This window comes from Gallinula chloropus (genome assembly GCF_964237585.1).
Source record: "Gallinula chloropus genome assembly, chromosome: 3".
Classification (NCBI taxonomy): Eukaryota; Metazoa; Chordata; class Aves; order Gruiformes; family Rallidae; genus Gallinula; species Gallinula chloropus.
The window spans coordinates 11,918,452-11,942,877 of NC_140087.1; the positions used below are offsets into that span (position 1 = coordinate 11,918,452).

The 24,426-nt window shown below is 47.0% G+C and overlaps 1 protein-coding gene across 1 annotated transcript in view; it reads right to left on the minus strand.

The window, feature by feature from the left end:
- Window positions 1–10,665: 10,665 nt before the first annotated feature.
- Window positions 10,666–24,426, minus strand: part of SOBP (sine oculis binding protein homolog) — a 116,536-nt gene continuing 102,775 nt past the window's right edge. Inside the window, exon 7 of the mRNA XM_084261548.1 lies at window positions 10,666–11,034. The gene's annotated coding sequence lies outside the window, so the exon portion shown is untranslated. The remainder of the gene's footprint in view (window positions 11,035–24,426) is intronic.

Consider the following 24,426-nt stretch of genomic DNA (forward strand, 5'->3'; position numbering starts at 1 on the left):
CTGCGCACTCCGCGGAGCCACCGTCAGGCGCGGCCGGCGGCGGCCACCTGCCCAGCCCGCGGCTGACACCTTGTGGCTACCAGACCGCATGTCCGCCCTAGGCGGCGGGCAGCAGAACCCAACGGCTTGCTTTCGGCCAGGTGAGGACGAGGACGGCGGCGGCGTCGGGCTGGGCGCGGGGCTCCCCCCGGCCCGCTGCCCGCCCCTGTCCTCCCCGAGGCAGACCGGCCGCCTGCAGCCGGCCCTGCCGCCAGGTGGCCGCCAGGTGGCGCCGCAGTGCGGCCGGGGCGGGGGCGGCGGTGCCCGGAGCCGGGCGGTGCGGGCAGACCCAGCCCGACCCGATGCAGCCCAGGGGATGGGCTTGTCCCGCCCAGGAGAAAACAGGAGAGAAAGTCCTCAAAAACACCCTCCGTGCTGCCGCCCCACCGCTGAGTCCCAACACCGTGACGCTAAAACCGCTCAATTTCATCTTAAGTTGTTCGGCATCAGAAGTGGCCAAGGGGACAATGCGCGTGGCGTCCCTCAGCAGGGACAGGGACACGGGTCTGGGGTCGCTCTGCCTGGCGGGGTGCTCCAAACGCTGTGGGTTGTACTTCTTTCCCCTCGGGCTTCTCTCTGAACCCCAGTTTCCCCGTGCTCCAGTGGCCATCTGTACTGCGAGGCGTCCTGAAAGGTGTAGGAGATGTCAGGAGCTAAGGTTAATATATCAGTGTCCATCTTGTGGGGGTCAGAAAGCACCAAGTGTGGCTTTTGCAGCAGAGAAATCACCCCTGCTTTGAACAAAAGCTCCTGGCTGAGGATGGGCTGTGCCATCCTCAGTCTTTGATGGCCTGCTGAGAGCTGCTGGTCCTTCTTTTCCTGGTTATTTACCAGAAGCATCTGTAATTAAAACAACAACGATGACAATGACAAAAGATTCTTCTCTGTGGTGTCCTGTTTTTAGCTCCAGCCTTCCTTCCCTGTTTTGCATTCAGAGTGCGGGAGCAGTTCAGGCTGTGGTAATGAGGCTGGTTGGCCATCCCCAGCCCAGCTGGGATGAGTGGCAGAGCCTGGCGTCGCCGGCTGGCACGTTTCGGGGACATTATGAACTCAGGTGATTGCCAGACTCAGAGGTGAAGTTATGGAGGGGCCTCATCTGACTTTCACTCATGCAGCGTTTCATTAAAGGACTTTGCGCCCATCAAAATGATGGAGCATAGGCCAGCATGTTGGCTCTGCAGGCTAATTAGTCTCTCAGACCTTCTGCTCCTCTGCAAGTCCCAGCCCGGCTGGGCAGGACGGGGCTTTGTGTTGTTCACGTCGAGCGGCCAGGTTCCACATCTGTGGTGCTGGTATTTTGCTGGTCTGCAGGGCTCTCATTTGGCCTATAAAACCGCAAACATCTGCTGGGGTTATGGTCGGCTTGTTGGCTGATTTCAGCAGGGGTGGTGACCTGCTGTACTAGTCGATCAGTTCTGGAAGCGCAAACTGGATGCAATGCGGAGGAGTTTGAGAGAGCAGGAAAAACGCTCAGCCAGTCAAAAATAAAACTAGGTAAAAAAGAAAAGAAGAAAAAAAGAGCTGGGGAGATGGTAAAATGTTGCAGCTTTGTAGCCTAGGCGAAGCGCGCGCTTGCGCCCAGTGTTCTTGGCGTTTCCCACGCGTTCCCTCCCTGGATGGCTAGATACGATTTTTTTAATGCGTGTTGACAATTGAGCGTGTTCCTTTATCAACCCAATAAGATAAACAAAAATCTAGAGTCACTTAAGAGGAAGTAAATTATGAGAAGAAAATGTGCCTCACGCCTACACCGATAAAGTACCCTTAATTTGATTTAGTCAGGGAATAGTTTATTTTAAAGCGATATAATAGCAATCAATTCGCCATAATGGCTCAGATCACAATGACACCTTCTGCTATTAACGCGGATGTCATGTGCGTCCCAGAGAAATGTCACCATAGTTCAGCAGGCTGAGGAACGACATATAAGAGACTAACTCTGTTCTCCATCACCACAGCGTTGGCTGGAAGAATTTCACTGACCCTTCCCTCTCATTACTTTGAGTTGGCAGAGATGGAAATGAAGGCATGGCTGGACTGTCAAAGTCCTCAGCCTTCACCTTAATTTCTTTAAAAACAAAGTCATCACTGCTGCTCTGATTCTTCTCTCTTCTGTGCTGGGCTAGATCAGGAGTGATATTGGAGGAGTTGATGGACTTGTGCTAGCTGACAGCAGATCTGGCCTTTCTTAAGTGAAACATGGATAGTTCTTTCCACATACATTCGGTTTAGATGCAGGAGTTTGGGTAAAGAACTGTCAAAGAGACATATCCAACCAGTTATTGTATAGTCTCACTGAGCATTTATTTCCAGGGCAAGCGGGGCAGTACATGTCAAGAAGGAGCAGTGGAGCACAACTCCATGTAAATAATACGTTAGGCCTGATCTGGACCCATTTCTGCTGGCAAAACAGACTCTTTGTTCAGGAACTTGGTCCAGCTGGGACTTCCAACAAATGGAAGTGTTTTATAGTGCAACCTTGTAAACTACTTAGGGATTTCGAGAATCAACAAATACAAGCAAAGATACTATTGCTGTTCCTCAATGCCTGGTAATTTCCCATGGGCACCGATGGCCAAAGAAAGATCTCCTTTCTCGTGGTTCCATACCCTGCCAGTTTGGGGATGTCACTCACTGGACTGCATTATGAAAATCTCCCCATGGGTTTGCATTCCTGACAAAAGCCACAGCAGCCTAGATTGCAGCTCACAGCAACCTAACTGCTTCTGGACCTCATGCTCATCCCGTTGGGTGACCTTCTCAAGTCTCCCCAAAATGCATATGAGATCCCCCCTGGGAGCCCTTGAAAAGCCTGGCCATGGTATCCACCAGCATGTGTCCCTCTTAGAAGAACCAGGGCTAGAAACAAGGTGAGGAGACTTCTGTAAAAACCTGTGTACAAACCCTGTGAAGTTAATGGAGGGTGGAAAACGTGATTTTTGTTTTCAATCAACTGTTGTGAGCCTTACAGTGGGGATAAAATTTTCCATTAAATTTTATATGGTGGAAAGGTTATCGCTTTCTATTGAATTCTCCTGGATTTTCCTCTGAGAGCAACCGTGTCTGACTGATAGTGTGTGGCTATCAGACACGAGGAAAATTATCTAATTTATAGCCAGTATTGAGAAAGCCACCAGCAGCAGAATAAAATAGTTCTCCATATGGTACCGTAAAGCTTCCAAAAACTATAGTTAAAGAAAACAACAATGCTCATAGAGAAATTCTCCTTCTGCATATCAAGTAAGGGGTTACAGCAACAAGGCTGGTAAATGCTCATGAGGAGGAATGATGTCTTTGATTGTCTTATATGAATTTATAGCTTTTATGTACGGGATTACAAGTATTAAGATGCACCTTTGTGCTCACAGGGCTCATGTTTTGAAGTACAAGAAAACTCTACAGTTACATTCTGTGGAGGCTTCGGGACACAGTTTGCCAAATGGAAAAACATTTGGAGGTTTGGAAAAATCTTGCACATAAATTACTAAAGGCACGAAGCGCCTGAAAGATGGATGAAATCAGAAGCCAAGGAAAAGCAGCGTGTGTGCCAAGGAACAAAAAAAAACATGTAATGATTTCTTTTAATGACTCTCCTGCAAAATGGAGAGCAAGCTTCCAGGGCATGTCATATTCTCATAAAAGCAGCTTGCCTGGGTGATGAGAAATACCCTGTAAGTGGTCAGACCGAGACCCAATTTTTCATCCTTTCTGCACGTAGCTCTCCATTGATTATGTTAAGTGCTACCCACTGGTTAAAAACACAGCACGCTCATTGTCTCTGCCTGTGGCAAAGGGCAGCTACACACTTGCTAATTTCCTGATTTATGACACCCTATAGAAGGAATTGAAAGTGGGCACATGGCGGGGGGTGGTGGTGGGGGGTACGATGCTCTGTTAAAACAGAGGGAGATCAGGAAGTTTGTGATAAAGAAAAGGCAGGCTCTCGTCTGACATGTAATCTCTCTTTTGGCTTGAAGTAAACCTTCTCCTTCAAGGCTATGCCATCAACAGGGCCTGGCTCAAGTTTCACCACTAAATCTGAGTCAACAATCTCTAATCTGGACACCGGGCTCAGGATCCAGGCTCAAGTTGCAGTTGGAAGCAGACAACAGGGACACGGGGAGGTGGGGGCCCGGGGGGGAGTGGGGAGAAGAGGAAAAAAGACAATCTTTGTTTCTCATTTGATTGTCCGCACAAGGCTGAGCTGAGGTCATGTGTCTTTTTGGGGGTGGGGAGGGGTTTGCGGTGGTGGTGTTGTCATCTCCAAGATAAAACTTCGCACCTCTCTAGCCTTGAAATTGCCTTCCTGACACTTATATTAAGTACAGAAGATATATGTCCGAGAATGGGGGACATAAGTTTGCAGAGCAGCTCAGATTTGGAGTTCTTTTCATCTTTCTGACATGTGATACTGTGCCATAAGCTGCCCGCAGTGGGGTTGCTATGCAGATATACAGTTTCTGAAAAGTTACACCAGGAAAGCTAAAACCTACCGATGGATTTAGCATTTCACAAAGAAGCGGGATAAAATGTGTAGCAGTTAGACTCAAAAGCTAAAAAAGGTGAATTAAACTTCCATGAAAACAATCTCCCTAAAAAAAAAAAAAAAAATTAAAAAAAAAAATCAATAAGTATAAAAGTATCTTGTTGCATTCCTGGCCTTTGGGCTGCTGGCTTAATCCCGCTACTGTATATAATAAAGGAGACCCTGTGTGTGTTTAATGGCAGGGACAGAAAGAAGGGGGAAATACTTGGGTACTGTTCCCCCTAATTTCACCCTCTTCCCCCCTCTTTGTTGCTGCCTCGCCATGATTTTATTTTGAAAAATAAAGACTAGAATAAAAAATATGTTGTCTGAGGCTTCCAGCCAAAAATGTGCCAGCACTTTCCCTTCCCACCCCACCCCCCCAAACTCCTTAGGCCAAAAGCCTTAACAAAAGCTGTTTTCTGTTTGGAAGATCTCCGGGTCCTTCGCTCTCTTTCCTAACCCCTAACACAGGAAATGATTTTATAATTCACGTTATTAAGGAATTCAACTCACGCTCCCCCCCCACCCCCACCTCCGCCTTCCCTGGATGTCGACTGACAACGCGCCTGTGGGCTGGCACCCCTCCCCTCTGACCCGCTCATGTCAGCGCCTCTACCTGACCCTACCCGTAAATCATCTCGCCGGAGCTCTCTTGCGGGTGGGCGGCAGCCAGCTTTCCCCAGCATCCAGCTTTCCCCAGCATCCAGCTGTGCTTCAGCGCCTGGGCGCCTGCTTCGGTTTAGGTTTAGGCTTAAAAAGATACCTGTGAGCTAAACAGCAAGGGCTGCTCTCGAGGAGAGGGTCTTCGTCATCCCCAAACATTACGTTTCACGAACGTGGTGGTGCCTGCGTGCCAGCAACCAGCAGGCAATGCCAATCTCCCTTGGTAAGAACTGAAACCCACCTGGCTCATGGGGTAGTCCAGAAGGAGAGGGCAGGTAATGTGGAGGCCCAGCATGGCACAGTGAGTGTGGGGCATGTCTGGGTGCAGTCCTGCTGCCCCGGCACGCTCCCCTGCTCTAAAGCTGGCTGGGTGATGACAACAGTGCTGCGGCCCCAGGGACCTCTTTGGCCGCCTGCCCTCCCTGTCCTGCTCTGCCCTGGCTGTGTGGAGGGCCACGGGGCTGCAACGTGCTGAGGTGGACCCCAAGAGCTGGCTGAGGGAAGGGTCCTTTTGCTTCAGAGATGGGCTGTGTGATAGGTCAGTATTTACTGCAGCAATTCTGAAGCCATTTTTTGAGCAGAAGCAGACACCCTTGTGCCTGGAGAGAGCCTCAAGTGCTAGCTGGAGGGCTGTGCTCCATCTTCCCTGCCTTGAGGATGTCATACTTCCATCTCTTCCACAAGAAGTGAGGATCACCTCTCCTGCCTTTCTTGGCATAGCTTGTGTCCCAGTGGGCAGGCTGGGAGAGTATGTATCTCATTGATCCTGGCTGGGGACGTGGGAAGGGAAGAGAGCCTCTCTCAACACCTTGTTTTGCGTGGGCATATGTAGGATCTGTTCCTTCAGTTGAAGAGGGGGAGTGAAACTGAGCTGCCCAGACCCTTGGTGAGGTCCTAACCACACTTATCTGGAAAAGAAGGCAGCATTCCTTCTTCTTCAAGCCTTTTTCCTTTATTAAATAGGTCCACCAAGGTCCTTCAGAGAAAAAATAGGCCTGCTGTGAGTTTGGGATAGTGACACATCTCTGTCCTCAACTATCTTATCAGCTAATTAAAACCAAGCTTTCCTTCGCCATTTGGGCAGCATCCCACCTGGACCCTGAGCTCCTCAGTTGCCAACAAGCCCCACATAGGAGGGACAAGTGAGGCTGCCCCTTCTCCTGGCACAGCCAGGTGGCTGGGCATTTCATGTAGGGACACACAACTTTCACATGCTTGCATTTTTAAGGAAAAGCCAGCATCTGTGGCACCTCCTAGGGGCCATGCTCCCACCTTTGCTGGAGGAGAACAGCCAGAAGCTGCTGTTCACCTGTATTTTCCACAGCTTGGTATCTTTTGCTGGTGCATGCTGTGTTCCGTGGAATCCATCCTAGGGTTTCTCGAGGTAGCATCGCATTTCCTTGCTCAGTACCAAATAAATGACAAATAAAATTTGGGCAAGCCGATTGGGTAAAGCTCCTCAACCCAATTCAAGACACTTGAGCAGTTATGTTCAGGATGTAGCAGGTTCAACTCACTTGTCGACTCTCTCTCCCTTTGCTGCATGCGTGTGTGTGGATACTGCTCGGGTTCCACCTTCTCTAACTCACACATCCCAGACATCAAGTCATCTTTGGGTGGAAGGCAAAGCAACTGAAGAGGTCAGGTTTTTTCCTGAGTTACACTTCCGTAAGTCCAGAGTGATTCCAGGGGAACCAACCAGCACCAGCAAACTTGTTCTTAGTTTGAGCGCGGAATGTTTGTCATAGTTGTTATTAAATGATGCCTTTACATATTCCAGGCCTATTTTTAAAACAAAGGCAATGAAGTTAGGGCATCCAGTTCTATATATGGACACTCCAAATGGCACTGAAATGCCTCATGCATGTGTTTGGCTGAGTGTTGATTTGGGTGTCCAAATATGGACCTCAGAATGGGCTATCTCACTTGGATAAGCATCCTTGCAAATTTGGCGTGCAGCACTTATTTGAACAAAGCGAATTTATTCCTATCATTCAGCACGGAAAAAGCACAAAATGTTTTCATTCTGAGAGACTTACAGAATCGGGCCACTCCAACACCGACGTGTGTAGTAGCTCTGAAAAAAAAACCCCAAAGCCCTCAAAATCCTCTAAGGCAACACAGGAGGTAATTAATGCAGAGTGTTTGCAGCATGCAGACCCCCTCTTATCACAAGGGCAAAATTCTCGCTGACAGCAAGGATTCAGTGCCAGCAGAAGGACCTGAGCAGCTCGATCACAGCAAACTCCCCCCTCTCTGCCCCGGTGGTGTGAAGGGATGCATACTGGGCTGACTGCTCAGGGGCCTGAGGCAAAGCTGGCTGGCTCTCCATGCTTGTGAAGAGCCTCTGCATCTCAAAACTGCACGCGTGCAAGAGCTGGCGTGATTGCTGTTGCACTTGGGAACCTTCCCCAGTGTCTCCCAGTGCATGGGGATTTTCTTTGTCTGGCTCCTCGATGGTGAGTTCTCCAGGAAAGAGCTTGGCTCACCCATTAGGTCGCAGTGAGTAATAAATAATGTCAGCAGCGAGCGAGCGCTGTTCCGCCAACCTTTGCCGGGTTCCTGTTAATTGTGAAGGACCTTCTTACATCCTTTGTGTAATTCCACTCATTTTGTTGGCATCGTGCAAGGGATGCATTTGGCCTCAAAAATAAAGCAGGTTTCTTTTGCATAATGTATCGTACCATTTGGTCTACATTTTGCTGAAGGTTTATGAGTACTTGGAGATTTCTCCCCAGATATGCAGCTGTAGATATTTTTTAAATAGCAAACAATGAGCCGATTCAACTGTCCAGAGCAGTTGCTCAGATGCTGAATTTTGGGGGGCAGGATGTTAAGAAAGTGTAAGGCGGGCAGATTTTGAGGAGAGCTAAGGTAAGTTTGTGATCACTGGAAACGCGTGAAGCCAGCTCCAGCCTAGATCGCTTTCTCTGCTTCTGCTGTCCTGATGATTTTTGACAAGCTGATTCCATTTCTGGAAAAAGCAGTTCACGGGAGAGAAAAGATTTCTCTAAAGAGTCTGTTGTTTTTCAGGAGAGTGAAAATGTGTGCTAACAATTCTGGACCACTGACAAAAGCAAAATCAATACACACGGCCTTCATTTTACAGCCAAGTTCAGATGAATAAATAGAGATGCAGCAAGCTGTTTACTAGGGAGACAAGATTTGCTCTATGTGCCCTTCCAAGCAGGCACGCTTATGCTGTTGTTGTTTGCCTTACGTGGCTGGTTAATGAAATCAGTCAAATAGCTAACGGAGCTCACCGGACATTTCAGACCCCTCCATCAGCAGCGCTGGCTGCACAGGCCGAGAGCCGGGAAGCAAATGGTCTTTGTGCAAGAGAGCTTGGGGCCTGAAGATACAATGCTGTTGCAGAGTTTTGGGGGCATTTGGGAGGAGTTTGGCGCTTTGAAGGAGCTAGACTTGATTTCAGGGGGAGTTAACGAATAGAAAACCCCTGTCATTACAAAAGGCAGGCCCCAAATGCACACGAGCAAACTGTGCTTGCGCAGGACCCCTTGAAATGAGTGAAGCTGCAGCCAGTGCATCCATCCAAGGCTCTTCTCTAAGACAAGGACTCAACTCCACACTGTGCTAACTGTGGGGTTTGGGTTCTCCCCCTCCCACCCCATGCCTTAAGCACTGCAGAGAGGGCACGAGGGAGGCACGAAAATGGAAGGTACATAGATGTGGCCTCCAAGAACACTTACACACAGTTTTCCGAGAGTTCAGACCAAGGTTTGTTTGATCTGTGACCAGGCAGGTAGAGGGATGAATAACTGCATGCACAAAAAGGAAAAAATAATAATAAAACAACAGCACGTTTAAGTGCATTTTTTTTTCTTGGAGATTTATTTTGCTTTAATAAATCTGACACCAGTCAGGGAGAGAGAAAAGCGTTGCAAGCCCAGAAGGAAAGCAGAGCACGCTGAGGGTGCTGAAGATTCTTGCTCCCTTGAGGATGTTTTATCGGTATCACTTTGAGCTCTCTCCCTAGACTCAGGAGTTGATGGATTCCCCCCCCCTCCTCCCCCTTTTATTTTTTTTTTGTTGTATTTTTTTTGTTTGTTTTTTTTTAAAAAGCGAGCTTACTCGCCCGGTGTGTTTTCCAAGCTTTCACAGCTCTAATAAATAAGGAGCACCTGTAAAACAGTAGCTTGACTTAAGTGAATCTGTACAAAGGAAAATATAGAAATACAGTATATACATAGTGCTCATAGTGCACCATCACTACAAGGCTCTGGTTCGACTGACTCCACTCCCCTGCTCCCAGCACCGCAGACGCTGCCAGGGACGCTGCTCCCGCAAACTTCTCCTCACCTTATCCCCGCAGCAGCCTTATAGAAAAGGTGTACTCTGAACACTCGAGAGTGAACAATTGCTTTATTCGAGTTAGTAAACAGTTACACTGAGTCACAAGGTGATCTGAAGTTTTTTTAATATTTTTTTTGTGGGGTTTTTAAAATTTTTTTGTGGGTTTTTTTGCTTTTTGTGTTTTTTTTTCTTTCTTTTATTTTTTTTTTCTTTTTTTTTTCTTTTTGTATTTGTCAGAATGGGATACTCCACGACTCTCTTACCAATTCAGTGCCAGTATAACATGCTCTAGTGTACTTTTGGACTCTTGGCTACAACTGTACAAGTGCACACAAGTAAATTCTACCCTGTTATCCTCCACCCACTGATTGAGGATCGAATTGCACATTTCTCTTAACCATGACAGGAGAAAGCAAACAGTGAAACAGAATCATGGGGGATCTTTCTCACTTTACCCTTGTTTTCATTGGTTTGTCCATACCATTCTAATTATCATGAAAGGGCTATGCATATGGAGAGATTGTCTCACTGCCTTCCTGGATCACTGAAAACCATCAGGGTTGAAATTTCATCCAAGTCTTTCGTGACGCCCAGCAAATATTCCCCTCAGATTATTTTACACCTTGAGGGAATTTTGGTCTTTAGTTCAACACTCTTGCTCTGTTCCCAAATGGGGCGCTATTTAGGGGAATTTAAAGAGAAAGCTGAGAAGAATAAACATTTACTGAGTTCTCTTGGCATTCAGTCTCTGAAAAACCACAGTATAAACTATTCATGCTGCTTCTTACATCTGTCAAATCAAAAATTAAAAGCCATAAAAGTGTAACACTGAAAATATGGCATTAGAAAGGATAAAGGTGGCCTTTGTAAAAATAACAAGGAAAGTATATTAGCCAATAAAATATTCTAACTCTTCATTTAAAAGTGCATCATGGGTAGGACAGAGATGACTCTGAAGCGTTGCTACTCCAGTATTACCCCTTTCCCCCATCAAAACTTGAATAGGTCCAAAACCATACAATGCAAATCACGATTCTTAGTGTAGCAGCAAAACCACAGCAGTTTTTCGAAGGAAAAAAATAAAAAATAATAATAAAAAAAAATCCATATCATTGTCCAGTCTCAAATATCTGAACTTTGAAGTCAGAGAGGGAAAAGTACCTATGTTGGTCCGTGTGGTTTTTGAAACCAGGGTGAAAAATCCCCCCCCAGCAAGAAACCAAGAGGAAAAAAGCGTTCCTTGGAGGAGAAGAGAGGTGGTTGCAGGAATGCTGAGCACACTGTGTGGGTCCATGATGTGCTGTCTTCTGGGTCAAAGGCACCCGTGGGACCGAGGCTTCCTCGGAGGGGCTTCGTGACAGGAAGCTGTTTTCTTCTCTGGACTTTCAGCCAGAGGGGGTGGTGAGCGGACCAGCTGGTGTCATTCGGTGGAGTGACGTGGTTTGCTCTGCTCCCTTTCTCCATGCAAGGTACCCTGTTGGCGAGTGTTCCTGCAAAGCAGACAAGGAGAAGGCGGTCAGGGTGAGCGGTGGGAGACCCGCCGCAGGCACGCCGGGCACCTCCTGGGCAAGCATGCAGCTGCACGCTGGGCAGGCAGCCGGGCAGCGACACAAACCCACTGCCTCAGCCTCAGCTGCCCATCGTGCCGCACGGGCTGTCGGTACACACGGCTTCCGAGGCTGCCGGAAAGGAAGATGGAGGAATTCCTGTGGTAAAAAGCTGGAAACCAGTGTAACAGTAGTTCATTCTCTGGTCTACATAGAGCGCCTTTCGTCCTACGAGAGCACGGGTGAATAAATGATGCTTTGCTACTACACAGTGCCCTCCACTCCTTGATCTCGGTGTGCTTTACAGAGTTGGGATGTACTGTGCTCTGCACAGCACAGGTGGGAAAGCAGAGTCAGAGAAGGAGAAGCATTTGGACCAGGACCCCCCAGCACCTGGGATGGGGAATACCACGCATGCCAGGGCTCCCCAGAGATACCTCACTGCATGGGCTGGTGTGCAGCTCCACGGTGCTGAGCAGTCTCATGGAGACACTGGGGTGGTGACCGGAGGAGACAGCTCTACTCTCACATAAATACGCGTCTCCCCCTAAAAGAGCTAACTCCATAGGTACTATCTGTGCTACACACACCAACTGAAGGTGCCCCTCTTGGCCCTACCTCAAATCCTCAGCACACCAAGGAGAAATGTACACGCAACACAGCAAAAACTGAGCTGCAATGAAGGAGGTCAGACGGGAGTTCCCCACAACCTCCTTGGTCCTCTCTTGAGATGGTCTGCAACCAGTTTTGCACCATCACAGCAGCTACAGTCCCAGGGGTGACAACCAGCAGAGCAAGGTGACTGACGCTGGCCAGCATGACAAACACCATTCAAACAAAGGCATTTTAGGACCCAAAGCAGAACCAGGCTTTGCTTTCACTGAGATAACCTGCTACCAAGATCTGAGTATTTTCAGTGCTGAACACTTAACATTTCCATGGACCAAAACAATCTCTCCAGATCCTGCTAGAGCAGATCCAAGGATTAGGCGAAGAATTTAACTTTCCAGGTGCTCCATTTTTCTATCCTGGTCCTCATTTCCAGGTCCATTTTTCTCTTGTTATCTGACCAGATGTACTGAGTGCTTTTTTGTTTCTTTTTCTCATTTTTTAGGACATGAAAGTGATGCATCCCAGACAACTTATTCAACAAACCCCTTCTGAAGGTGCTTTGACTAGGTGAATGATACTGAAGCAAACACAGCTTTACTGATTTGAGGCCTTCAGAAAACTGCATGATAGCTCCCCTAAAATCAGGTGAGTGTTGCCAGTGGAGAAGAAAAAGGTCACAAAGATCTTTGGAATCACATTTTTGCAAAACCAAATCACTTTCTCATCAATCTAACACCACCACAGCAGTTATAAGCTCCTGATGTCTCAGTTTATCTAGGGACTACTGGATGTTACACCATGGCCTCACATGCTTCTGCTTCCCTTGTCAGCTGACCATGTAGATTGCCTAGCAGGAACTGTCCTCTCTCTTGGCATACCCCACTTTGTACTCTCTCCTTGGATGAGATTTTCTGTCCCAAAAGATTCAGAATGGAACTCTGAAGTACTTATTTTCCTTAATTTTGGTGCTGGGTGTCCTGGATTTGGCTAACCACAACACTGTATCACGTTCTCCTTCTCAGTCTGCTCCACGATCTCCACAGTGGCAACTCTGCAGTCCTTCTCATCACTGTGTTCGTATCCCCCTGCTTCTCAAAGCAGACTCTGGAAGGCACACTCAATGTGCTGACCAGCACAAACTCCCAGGGACAACTACATCTAGGTTAGAGAGTAACATTCAGGCTTTAGAGCAATGTGCCCAGCCAGACAAGCAGCTTTGTGTGTACACAGAGATATGGACAAGAACTAAATTGAGAACTGGGATGTATCCACCTACTAAGTACTTCCCATAAAGTGCACAACTGCTTTCTGTCACTTTTTGGCTTGTTATCTTGCTCTGATATTAACTGAAAAGGGAAGCAGAGAAAATACAATCTGTAACACCTGTATGAAACCTCACTCTGCACTCCAGATATTTTGCCTGCTCCTCTCTTTCCATATATCAACAGAAATGAATTTCCATCCCTTGCTAATCAGTCTCAAATGGCATGGCACAGCACAGACTGGTAACTGATTTGGGAGGGCAAGAGTAAAGAAGGTCACTAGCTCTTGATGCTTTCTGCCTGGCGCAGCCAGCTAGCTTTTTAAGTCCCATCTATTTTCCCCTACTGCAGCTAGACTCAGTGTAACAGAGCTGCACAGTCTGGATAGAAGGACCTCCCCTGTTGATGGGCTTATATGGCAGCCCTTGCACTTGATGAATGCATCTTTGGAGCGATCAAGTGACAGAATAGAAATCCGTATCAGGCACAGCACGGGAAGTTTTACAAAGAAATGAGAACGCAGTAGTCATCACCACTTCACACCTCGTGCCAACACCAGCGTGCATGACCAGCACAATAAAGTCAGCTATTTATATCTCCCCCCAAAAAACAAATTACTTTTTAGGAGAGCAACATATGCTCTTCACCCCAGCTGAACCTGCCCTCAACACACGTCAAAAGTTGCTGATCAGGTGGGAAAATTGCATCAGCTGCAAAAGGAGAATGTTTGTAAGCATAAAGCCATGGAGCCTGTGGGAGTTGCAGCGAGGTGAGCACACACGGCTTTGCTTGCTTTCCCAAGCTAAGCAGGGCTGGGCTGACCCTGGGATGGAAGACCACATCGAAGTCATAGGCAGGATGTAGTTCAAACCCCAGGAGGCAGCATGGAAAAGCTGCCACAAAACAAGTTGGACGGCTCACTTCTGCCCTACTGTCAATGCCGGGGGGAGAAAGGAGAGTAACTCCACTGGATGATGACTCAGCTCAAGCAGTTAAGCTGGAGGCTCACCTGTGCGGGCTCAGATAGGTGAGAGTCTCACCGATGCCCTCTGCAGCTGTTAGTCATCACCTGAGCAATGGGCAGCAACCACAGAGTCACAGAATCTTTAAGGTTGGAAAAGACCTCTAAGGCCATCAAATTCAACCACCTCTCCAATACCACCACATCAGTGAAACAGGCTGCACCAACACAGAGCTTCCCCTTTGGTCTATGCCCTGACCCATGTGGATTTAAAGCCTTGCTCAAAACAAGAGAGATGTATCTCGGCAGGACAGATTGGTAACTATGGCAAAGCCTCCCCACCAAGCTTCTGTCCTCCTTTTCTGCAGCTAGCCACCTCTTTCCAGGTCCCACTGCAGACCTACAGACCTTTGTCCTGCACAGCCCCAGGGACTGGTGAGGTGGGAAGCTTGGCCCTGTTTGGTGCTTGCTACAAGTGCTCCTTGCTCCATTCCCCTTCCATGGCTCCATGCCAAGGAGCTGGGTAGCTCAGATGGGGGGCCAGTGCCTTCTCTGCTCCCTGATTCCCAAGCACTGATCCCTGCATTCCCACTCCCAGTGCTGCCCCACGAGCAGAGCATTGCCACAGTGGCAGCAGGCTCTTGCTGGCAGCAATACCCAGCAGAAATAGCTGTTTCCATCCAGTGCTCTCCCTGGTCATGTCCGACCTCCCCAGAGGGGCCATGTCACTGACATGGCTTTGGACATACACATGCATGCAGGCACACACACAGCCTTTTCCATCGTTGCCTCCCCCTCGTTCTGCACTCCATTGAGTATTTCTGCCTCCAGATTCACATCCTATTGTTCAGAGAAAAAATTAGAGCCTGGGTGGGGAGGGCTGAGGCAACCGTTGATGTGGGCTGGCATGGCAAAGTTTCCATCATTTAGCACAGCACTTAATTCACCCAGACAATGAATGCTGATGTGCTAAAAGAGGCCTTGTTCATCTGGGATGTGCATGGCCCTAAAGTAAAGGCACTGCAATTATTTTCTCAGGGAAACTGCACTCAAGATAAACCACAAGAGTGCAGCTAAAGTCAGCATGGGAGCAAGCTCAGCCCTGGAAACACTCTGGAATCATCTGTTACTTGTAATAGTTCTGTAATTCATTATTATTTTTTTTTTTAGCAATTCTTAAAGCAGTTCAATCTTCTTCATTAAAACCTTCCCCTTTGAATACTTGGTGATTTATATTTCCATGAGCTAACCAAAGAGATGTCACATTGCAAGAGCCAGGGGAGGCCTTTAGCACAAACTGCATAACAAGCTCCATCCTGAAGCACCAACCCTTGATTTTGAAGGTGGTGTTCTTCTGCTCTGCTATGGATCCTTCCCAGCTCTGGGTCAGATGCCCAATGCAGGCTCTCCCCCCTGCTGAAACTCGAGCTGTAATCCGAGCAGACATTGTGACTTCAAGGAATGCACTGGGGAAGAGGCTTGGGATTTGCCCTCCTTCCATGCCTAGGCAGAAGGAGTGCTAGGGACAGCCTTGTCACCCCGACTCTGTGACTGAGTGGTTGCAGGGATAGTCAGGGAAGGACCTTGAAGGAGAAACATGAACTGGAAAGCAGAAGGTCTGTGGTGTGCTGACTCCGGCCTCCCTGCATCTATTCCTAGAAAAGCCCTTGGGGAAATTTCACCAGTTTACATTCATGTTTAGCCCCTTGCTGGTACATTCAGTACTGTCTCTCACTGAACTCATTAAATGTATGTTAAATTGAACCCTGAAACTAGCTAGTGAAGCTGGGAACAGGGATGTATGTTAAACCATGCCCTTGTTATGCAGCAAGGAAACGGAAAACACAAAGTTCCAGGCTCTCCTTTGTGCTCCTGCACAGCCCACAGGGAAATCTCCTTTTTAAAAAAGGGATCAGTCACTGTGGAAGAGACCCTGAAAGTCACCAAGAAGTTGTGGGGTCCATGTTCCCAGATTTACCAGGCAGACAGTTCACTGAAGAGAACTGAGACAGAAACAAAGCCCTCTCTACCTCTTTCAACATCCATGACAATTGTTCAACAGTTACCTACCAGGAGCATCTGCTCTTGTCTGCATTGTTCCAGCCCCAGACTCCACAGTAGGGATACAGCGTAAGGCAAAGGGAAAAACAATTTCTTCCCCCCATTATATAGACTTCCATTAACAGTGCTCCCCCCAAATGGCAGTACAGTCTTGGCCTGGGTGAGCATGCAGCTCTTTGTCATAGCCGGTGGAAATAGGATTCCATGAATTCAGCAGAGAGCAGCCACGTACTTGGGGAGAATGGCTGGGGCTGCTGCAGATCCTTCCCTGTACCAGAAAGCAGCCACCCAACTTGCCCTGCACAGACCCAAGGGACACGGCACCTCCTCTCCCCCTCAGGTTTCAATTCTCCTGGGAAAAACAGGTGCCAGCAGGAGCCCACGCTGCAGCACTTTCAGTTTCTATTTCCTCATGTTCCCATCACTGTCGAGCTTTCTGTGAAAGCAGCTCTGCACCCAACCACACTGCTTTCTCCTTTCCTCTCCTTGTGGAAAGGGGCAGAGGCTCACAAGCTTTAACACAGGGGGATCAGTGTCCTTGTTCTCTTTCCCATGCCCAGACGTGCTCCAGAGCAAGCACTGCGTTAGGTGCTCCAAAACACATCTGGGAAAAGCATCTCTATCCACCAGCTGTGGAAGAAGGTAGAGGAGACCAGTCTTGGCAGGCTAAGTTCCCCAAATTTCAGCATTGGTGCTGCCCTCAAGTTTCTCTGTTGTTGTCATCCCTACCTCCCCACTTTCTACTTTGCAAATCTCCCCAGAACCTCTCAAAATATTCTCGTCACAGAACTTTCCACCATTTCAAAGAAGTTTCTCATGGTATAACTTTTTGTAGAACAATTGCTCAGCGAGTTCACAAAACTCCACTTCCAAACTGAACCAAAGGTGACAGCAACGTCAACCAGGTGCTCCTGCCCAGCCCCATGGTAACTTTTTTCTCCATGTTTTACCTAACAGGGGGGGGTCTCTGGTTTACATTTTGGGGCATTGTGAGGTATGTATGTAAGTCATGCAAAGAGGAGAAAATGCCACAACACGTTTGGACTTGTAATCTCAGCTGTAGCACCTGCTGTCTCTGGTCATGGCCCCGCCGGCACATCACTGAGTTGATCCTGCCTTACACTGGGGTAACCAGGTATATCCCCACAACAGCAAGGCAGCCTGCTGCCCTCCAGCACTGGTGCAGCACCAGTGTATTATTTGGCAGACCTGTAAAATGTTTGCTTTGCCCCACTGGTGTTTTATGTCTCAGAACATAGATTTTCCTTCAAAAAAACCCCAAACACTCAAATTCTCAACTAATTCTTCCATTCTGCACTGGAATAAAACTGAAACTTTGCAGGGCTCTTTATGCAAAAAAAAAATAACAAACAAAAAAACAAAGCAGAAAAACTAAACCAGAAGGAAAACCAAATCCAGAGAGTTTCTACTCTCCTCTCCTGAAAACAGGCAACCACTGTGATGTGATAACCCTTCTTTAAGTCTCCAATTTTGTCTGATTCAGAATAGAAACTTCAACTTGAATTTCAGCAGTCTCCTGTGGGCCCAAACCACTAGGCTTTTGGCTATTCTGAGGTGCTTCTCAATTTTCTCATCCAACCTGATCTCTCCAGTAAAACCAGCTAAACAGCCAGAAAAAGGCAGGCTGACTGTGAGTAGCAGTGTGGAGAAGGACAAATAGGGAGGATGGGGGTATCGCTGAACAACAGCCTGTACCTCCCTGTGAGAGTCCTCATCCTCACCTGGGTTATGTTTGGGCTTGGCTTTTTCACCTGAAATGCTACTGTTGGCTACAAAATCACACAATCATAAACATTATTATTAATTATTGATAGGCAGCATTGAATCTTTTTAGTGAAAATTTTCAGCATCCCATATTATGAAGCAATTGACATTTTCCCATGAACGACCTCCCTACCCATCACCGCTTCCAGGGCTGCATGCATGGAACCATCCCAACGGCATTTCTCCCTGATTTTTCACAGACCCCCCAGCCTGGTTCATTTCAGCCTAAGCAAGAGCAGCTGCAGACTCATGCAAAGGCAAGGGGGCACGTTCAGGTGGCCAAAATGTCAGGTCTCACCCACCTGTGGTCTCACCTTCAGTACAGTGCCAGGCACCTTAGGGCAGCTCCCTTATCCCCAGCACTGCTGGCCCCCAAGCAACCTGTGTTGGACCCAACTGTTGCTTAGATTTTCTCTATTTCCCACCTCTCCTCCCACCCCAAGAAAACAGAAACAGTATTTTTACCACTAAGATAACCAGTCCAGCAATAATTGGTAAACTCCTTCAAATAAAACAGAATGGCATTTTAATTATCTTTGAAAGACCGGGTCAGAATTCAAATTTTCAGTGACCTCATCATGTATCTTTTCTTTGCTACTTGTGTTCAGGCATCTTCCAGTTGAAGAATTCTTGTGGGAGAGGGGTTGTCTCCCCCCGCCTTAGAAGAAACTTAGAAGTGGAAGCACAAGTGGTTAGTGAAAGCTTATAAATATTTGGAGCATAAGCAGGCAACACAAAATTTTACATTTAACCACATGGGCTCCAAATAAATAGCTGAAAATTGCTCTAACCATAGGTTTCAATATCAATCGGCCGATGATGGGATGCAGATCTTTCCAGCGAGGTCGGAACTTGATAGTTACAGAATCACAGAATCATAGACTCGCTTAGGTTGGAAAAGACCTTTAAGTTCATCAAGCCCAACCGCTAACCCAGCACTGCCAAGTCCAACCACTAACCCACGTCCCAAAGCACCACATCTACGCGTCTTTTCAATACCTCCAGGGACAGTGACTCAAACGCTTCCCCAAGCAGCCTGCTCCAATGCCTGACAACCCTTTTGATGAAGAAATTCTTCTGAACACCCAACCTAAACCTCCCTTGGTGCAACCTGAGGCCTTTTCCTCTTGTTTCCTCCCTTCTTGGGAGAAGACACCAATCCCCACCTGGCTACAACCTCCTTTCAGGTAGCTGTAGAGAGCGATAGGGTCTCCCCTCAGCCTCCTCTTCTCCAGGCTTAGACAATCCTAGTTGTATCACTCTGCACTACCCAAGCCCTAAAACAGCTCTCCATCACCACCCACCCCCATTTTGGGGGGGATGAAACGTGTTCTTCCATAGAAGATGATTGCATTACACAGCCTGAAAATCCCAAACTGGGACTTGAGTGCAGCAGGGAGCAGGGGTGTCCTCTTGACAAACGCAGTTCAGGCCCTTTGCCTCCAGATAATCTGTTATTCTAGGTTGGCTCGGATTTAAGACAGTAATGTTTCAGAAACAGTCGGAAAAGCAAGCCAGCTGCAGGGAGGATATCGTTACAAATTGAGACACATGTTGTACAGGAATACCATTCTTTTCAAATACCAAAATCGTGCCTGGGGAAGTAAAGCCATGCAAATGAGTCAGAGGCAGCACCTCGCTCTGTAACGTGCCGAGGGCCTTCAACTTGCATTAGAGGCACCGAGCGCTGAGCGCGTACAGTACTGCACAGGATCAAGCCCAGATATTTAATTAGCTGTAATTTTCATGACAGAAGCAAATGTTGACTAGTTGAGAGTTCTGCAAAATGTCAGAGGTTGTTTCGATTCGTGGCTCTCACGAGATGATCACACATGCTTCCAAACGCCAGCCCTGGTCCTGGAAGTGAAATGCAGCTCCTTAGCAAAATAGTGTTAATAAGGCAACCATTAGTAGGCCTCAGCCAGCAGGCCTCTGCTGATGGAGGCACCCAGGAATGTGCTTAACTTGCCTGTTTTGTTCTATGGGACCTAAAAATAGACAGGGAGAGTCTCAGCAGGTAGTCTGAAAACAAAAAGCGGTTCAGGGAAGTTTGCTTGTCACAGTCTGATTTCCTCCTGATTTCTTGCTCAATCACTTTGCTCCTGCTTTGCTTGCATCTCCCACTGCTTTTTTAACGAGAATTTAATTATATCTTAAAATCTATTGCTCACTGCTTGATTGTGTTCAACTTTTTTTCTCAACCACAGTCCTGAAAAGTGTTTTACTCCTTTCTGACCTGCTTGCAGGTATTGCTTGTAATACTGGGAAATTGTTTATAAGCTCCTCACAGTTGTTCAGAGCTCACTGCTCTGCACTGAGGTTGGCCATGTCCCTTTCAGGGTCAAGCTTCACAAAAGCTATTAGGTGTTAAGCTCCTTATCAGATTTCAGCGTCAATCAGACACATACTGTCCAGGATCTTGGCCTCTGAATGTAAAGGGAATCATTGTCTCAGATGATATTTTTACAAGGGTGTCTGTCTGTTTTACTACAGTCTCTGTTGTTAGGGACTCTGTATTTAATCATGAATTGTGCTTTTTTTTTTTAAACCCCATAAACCTTCCCTGTGCCACTGACTTTGGTAGCTCAACAGCACAAAACAGACTGATGGAGAGCTAGGGTCTCCCCCTATGCCTGATTTACACTTAACACTTTCGAATGCAGCCGAATTTGTTTTGGACCAGCTTAAAGGTGTATTATGCTTTACATGCATGAAAGTGCCTGGTCAGTCTTTAAAGCCTGGTAAATATAATTATGAGTAACTTATACCAGCTTAGAGAATGGCAAGTATTAGATACTTTATTCAAATATTTTTTATTTCACAAGACAATCAAAACTAATAGGGGCAAATAAGCTCCAAAATGATCTCTGAAGTCAGTGGTCCCAGGTTCTGGAAGCTGTCAGGTAGGCTACAGTCTCCAGAAACCACAGACTCTGCAGATTTCTGTGGGTCTGTCAATTGAGCTATGGCCGTTTTTGCTGGCTGAAGTTCTAGTCCAGCGTTTGGTCTGCCAACAGCCCTAGATGTTCACTAACTTTGCAAATCAGACCAGGTGAAAGTATTTTCTAAATTGGGTTCAAGAATCAGATTTCATATTTGAAACATATGCCCCAGGAGGTTTTATAGAAAGGCGGGAGGAACCCATCAGAAATCAGCACTTGTTCCTTTGCTTCAGAGGGTGCAGTGATCTATGGCAGCATACCACCAGCCTGCTATTTACTGCCACTGAGACGGAAGTTAGTGCTCCCACACCCCGGCAGCAAGATGTGGGAGCTGAAAGCTACCCTGGAAGTATGTCATTTTACACTTCATCGTTTTAAGACATCCCCCCCCTTTTTTTTTTCTTCTCTTTTTTTTTTCTTTCTTTTTTTTTTTTTTCCTGGGAAATCCTTTTTCTGATTTAATATATCTGAGGAGCTACACAGACAATTTTGAAATGTAAGATCACACTTCTAGAGCCAGGCAGCTCTCAAGGGCAAAGCTTCAGTTCCAGGCAAATGTGTTTAAGGCTTTGTGGTGTTAACAGTCTCTCCTCTACTCCTTCAGATAAATGGAAAATTTCTGTAGGCTCATAAGAAGCCAGGTGAAGGAAAACTTCTGAACCAGAAGAGTAGGTGTTAAGTGTTTGCGTCCAATTACTCTGCTGATTGAAATTAGTTTAGCACCAATGGAGCCATATCCAGTTAAAACTAGCTAAGGCTCTGGCCCATAGTACTGTGTCAACAAAGATGACTAACATAAAAATGTACTTAAACAGAGAAAATCTGTTTTCAAGTACACCTTTAAGGTCAAATTCTGTCCTGATCATAGCAAGCAAGGCAGGGTAAGATGCTGGTAGATAGATGCTACAGTGACAGGGGAGCGATAAAAACTCTTAAGGCAGAAAGTGAGGTTAATCGCTATGTCCCTTTGCCTTGGGAATCCTGACCAGAGCAGGAAATCTTGTGCTGGACCATTATGGGCAGGGGAGCTCACAGTGGGATATATATTACCTCTGCTCTAAACTGGTGTGTTCTGCATGTTGTATATTTTTACGACTACAATGTATGGACTAGACAGCTGGAGATTTGGGCCTATAACTCAGCAGATGCTGACCTCAGGACGTATACTGTGGCTCTGTAGGTGGCCACACTCCTACTATTTCCATTACTTCTGGGAGAAATTCTGCTGACACAAGCAGAAAAACACCTTCCTTTTCTTACCCATCTGCCCCCAACATAGGATTAGTCAACACACACACATAAACACACACACAGAGAAGCTAGTTGTGAGTTTAGTGTGTGCCACTTCACTTTTCTAATTTAGTTTACCGTAACTATCATGTTAAATCCAAGCAGACCTCAGTGTTTTCATTTACTTGCTTTAGGAAACCTTGACACCAAAACTGGAGGGTTAAAAGTGATCCTGCCTGGACATAAAGCATGCAGGCAGGCAGCGCTAACGCTGTTAATTTTAGAAACTCACGTTGCTCAAACTTGAAAAAATAACACTTAACAGAATATTCCTCCTAGCTTCATTCCTTTATCATAGCAGAACTTTGGCACCAAGACATCTTTTGCTGGTTCCTCAGACTGCATCAAGCTACAATGGCTTGACAGTCCACATCCTGATGGAGAGACTAAACTTTAACATCAAGGATTATGTTGCTGATTAGCACTTCCAATAATCAAGTAATTGGTACATTAAATAATCCAGAGTTTGGCAACCTGCCCGAAAGGGTCACGCTTGCATTGATTCCTTTTTAGAGAGTCCATGTTGCTGTTAAACAAATTCAATCTGTCTGTCCAGAACTCTAGCGTAAAAATATTTGGCTAATTTCCTTCTTTTCATACAATTTGATGGGAAATAAAATCCGGGAAAAGTTGCACTTTAGAGCAACATGTTCAGATTTTCCAATTAGGGTAGGTGGGGAGCAAGAGACAAAAAGACAATTCTCTGGACTTTTTCTTCTCCTAGGTTAGCTTGGCCAATGCAATCAATACAAACCTCCAAGGCCTGAGTCAACACAATTAGTAGTGTGGCTTTTACCATTTGATGTATTTTATTAGAGTTTCTGCGATTTTGGGAGTCTGCTGTGAGGGATCCTGCCCACAGCCAGAGCACTGGAGGAGCTGGGCTTTACCTCCATCCTTCCCCAGGGCTGGGCAGAAGGAACTCATGGGCAGGGTGGAGGTCAGGGCTGCACCGATGCTCTGGTCCCCAGCTTGTCCCCTCTGTACAGACGTGGGCGGGCTCTGAGTCCCGTGCAGCCTTCACAGACAGACTGCTGGGAGGCCAGAAATCTAAGCAGCCCCGCTGCTCCCCTGGACTGGCATTTACCAGCATGAGCAAAAGGGAGGCTCTGCATGAAACCAAAGAGCCCTCACCTCAAATCAATCATCAGAGCTGCGCAATTGCTTGTGCGTGCCTGCGTTTCACCGAGGTACCCGCTGGAATGAGATGGTTATCACGCTGTTTATTTCTGCAGAGTACTTCGGGTATCCTCTTTCCCCTGAAGCACACAAGGATCCTGATCTCACACCTCCTCTGCAGAGAGGCTACTTCTTTCCTTTTCGTGGAGAACAGAGGGGACAGACAGACTGACTAATAGCCATCACCACGCCATTCCATGCTACTGCGCAAACACCAGAGGCACCGCAGTCACCTAGGCTGGGCTTGTTAACTTCCAGTGTGTGCGGGGACATCTATGCCTGTGCTGGTCACCCTAAGCTTCCCTCACAGCAGGCAGAGGTGGGCACTCCTAGGGCTCAATTTGTCTGAACTGTCTTCGCTGTTGGCTTCAGGATTAGCTCACCCATGTCTTTGAAGTGTCTGTTTCTCTAGGTTGATTTGAAAGAGAGTTTAGACAATTAGCTCAGCTGTGTCTTCATTCCAGATGTCTGTATCAGGTCAGATTAACCTTGTCTGGAAACCTGAAAACTTTCTGTAAGACAACCCTTACGCTGAGACAAAGGAATACATAAAACTCTCGGTGAATAGGAAAACAGTTATTCCTGAGGATAGCCAAAGTGGCAGTTATTGACATTTAGATAATACAAAGAGCTGAGGACAATAACTGAATGATAAAGCATCCTCCTTGTCTTTTCAATGCGGTTGGTTCAGTTTGCCCACTTTCTCTGTCAAATACTATCTATCTGTGATGTCATGTATATCTGTGTGAACAGCCAAAACCACACAAAATTTGGTGAAGCCAGAATTCTGAGTTTTCAGGCTCTGGCTCTGGATTCTGCTAAGCCCTTCTTGAGTTTGGGACCTCGGAAAGGTGACATAATTGCAGCCTGGATGGTCCAGGCAAGCAGAAATATATGCCAAGAACCAGAAGTACCAGCACATGAATGTGCAAGTCCCTTAGCACTGGCTTGAAACAAACCCCAGCTATGGGGTGTTTAAGGAAGATGGGAAAGGAAGGGTTAACCACGTCTCTCCTAAAACTAAATAAAAGGGATACAGTCAACAGTGGCCTTCTCACTAGATCAAATCCCTACCCCTAATAAAAGCATGTCTGCGCTTATGAAGAGACAACCTTTCAAGCTCCAAAGGTGGCACACTGGGGTCTGCAATGAAGATCTTTCTGCTGAGAAGGCTATATATTGTATTCATACCTCAGGGGTGGGTACGGGGATCCCCATAAGCAGGGCCTAGGAGACTGCAAAG